The following is a 2,368-nucleotide window of genomic DNA, read 5'->3' on the forward strand; positions in this document are numbered from 1 at the left end:
GATCGAAAGGCCGGCATAGCTTGTAAACGGACGCAGTTCCCCCTCGTCCAGGCCAGCGCCATCACCGTGCACAAATCTCAGGGGGGAACCTACGCCTCGGTCGTGTACGACTACTCCAAGACGCACCCGCAGAAGCTCGTCTACGTTGCGCTCTCTCGGTGTACCAACCTCAACGGACTATACCTCACCAACGCCGAGGGAGACCACACCTTCTACCACAAGGAAGACAACCCCGACAAACCCATGCTCGATGAGTTTAGGAGGCTCGAGAATCACCGTCTCGTCACCGTCACGCAGCGCTACCTCTCCGCTCTGAGGGACCAGCATTTCCGCAGGGTGTGCGAGGGTGGCTGTAGGGAGTTTACGCTCGCGCTCCTAAACGTCCGCTCTCTCTCGGCGCATGCACTGGACGTTGCCAAAGACCCCGTACTCTCCAGAGTTGATCTCCTCTGCCTCACGGAGACCTGGAACCGCTCCTCCGGTGACTGCGCTGCCGATGTCTCCCTGAGTGGCTACGATCGCGTTACCCGGGCCCTCGCCGAGAGAAGGGCTGGTGGAGTGGACGTCTTCCTAAAGCGCTACCGGCCCTTCAGTGAAGAGCTCAGGCGACAGCAGGACCGGACCCAACTCCTGGTCTTACAGCGTGCCGACCTCGCTCCTGATGCATCGCCGCGAACGTGTCCCACTGACGACCCGTGCTCCTTCTCCCGGAGTGGAAGCCGGGGCGAGTACTGCGGCGTGTGCTTGGTTGGACACGTCTACGCCAACGTCCTCTCGCATGCCGTGTGTACTTCGCCGCTCAGAGACGACTCGCCGTACGCCTCCGTCTACACCAGTGCCTACTCCGGCGATGCCGTCCTGGTTGTGACCGTCTACCTGGCCCCGAACCTCTCGAGAGATGCCGTCTTGGAGCAGATGGATGCGGCGATGGAGAGTGAGTCTGTGCGCGCGCGTCCCTCGGTTCCGGTTGTGGTGGTGGGTGACTTTAACGTGGACGTTAGAAAGGACAACGGCTGGTTGGTTGACCACATGCTGAACAATTACTCGATGACGTGTCTGTCTCTCGAGTTTCCGACCACGATCAACGGTGGCTTCATAGACTTGGCGTTCAGTAGGAACTGTAGGGTCTGCGCCATCTTGCCGGATCCGCTCACCGTACATTTCTCGGATCACAAAGCGCTGGTACTAACCGTGAGCTACAACGATAACACGAATAGGTGCTAATCTGTAGTGTAGTTTGTGTGTGTGTGTGTGACGCGCTCGCGATGTGCGCATTTAATGCATCGTACGAAAATCGTGAAGTGTAAATAAATAATACTTCGTATATAATGTATCTGTGTACAAATGCATCATGACAAACAACACTTAAATTCATTATTTACACTTTAATCATCATCATCAGTAATAAAACTCTCAAGCATTTCCCCGAGGGTGAACATGGTTAAGTGCGAATGCACGGGGTGATGCTATGAGGGGGAGTAGGCGACTCAGCGGCGTTATAGCGGCTTGATAACTGCGTGGTGTACACGTGATACTACAAACCCGATGGAAGAGAAGGCGGCGAGGCGGTGGGCTGCGGGGGCCGAGCGCAAGCGCCGCAAGCGGGCCGACAACCGTGCATTCGCACTTTCACATTCTCCCCCTCGGGGAAATGCGGGGGAGTTTTTTTGTTGCTGGTCTCTCACTGTTTACTTTGCGGGAAAGGCTACTTAATTTGTCAGGAGCAGAAAACACGAGATCAACACCCGACCGCCCTACTATTTTTTTTTCGAGCGCCCCGCGCGAGCCTGGACGGAGGCGGGTGTTCCCCGTGATGCGCCTGCTCACGTGCATGGGAAGCGGCAGGAGTAAATATGACCCGGGGTATTTTGATGACGCCACACGAATTACGGACAGCAACAACAGCTCCGCTGTTACAGCATTATTACCAGAAGAGTCTGAAGTACAGTGGCAAGATATGTCTAAATATGGCAAGATATGTCTAAATAGCTTCCACTAATAAACCACCAGCAACATCTAGAGTATGTCTCTAACATAGTCCAAATAACGTCCGCAAAATAAAGTACCAGTACGTATTCTTAAATCGCGAATTCCTGACAAAAACTGTATGTAATCGGGACGTCTAGTAGATATACTGAAAAGACATTGGCTTTCAGATCTTCTTGGGACGCTGCAGAAATGTTAGGGGTTTGCTGGGATATTTCCGTCCCTATCCCGAGTTTCTTTCCTATGCGCCGCACGTCCGCAAGGCTAAACAACCCTGTGAACTTTCTTGAATGTAGACACGTCATTGAATGTAAAGACACATCATTATATAAATGTACCAATCTCCATATGTCATAACCAGTCGCTTGGCTGGCCATGCATA

The sequence above is a fragment of the Haemaphysalis longicornis genome, unplaced genomic scaffold, assembly GCF_048455015.1.
Source record: "Haemaphysalis longicornis isolate Haplotype H1 unplaced genomic scaffold, Haemaphysalis longicornis Haplotype H1 scaffold_78, whole genome shotgun sequence".
Taxonomy (NCBI): domain Eukaryota; kingdom Metazoa; phylum Arthropoda; class Arachnida; order Ixodida; family Ixodidae; genus Haemaphysalis; species Haemaphysalis longicornis.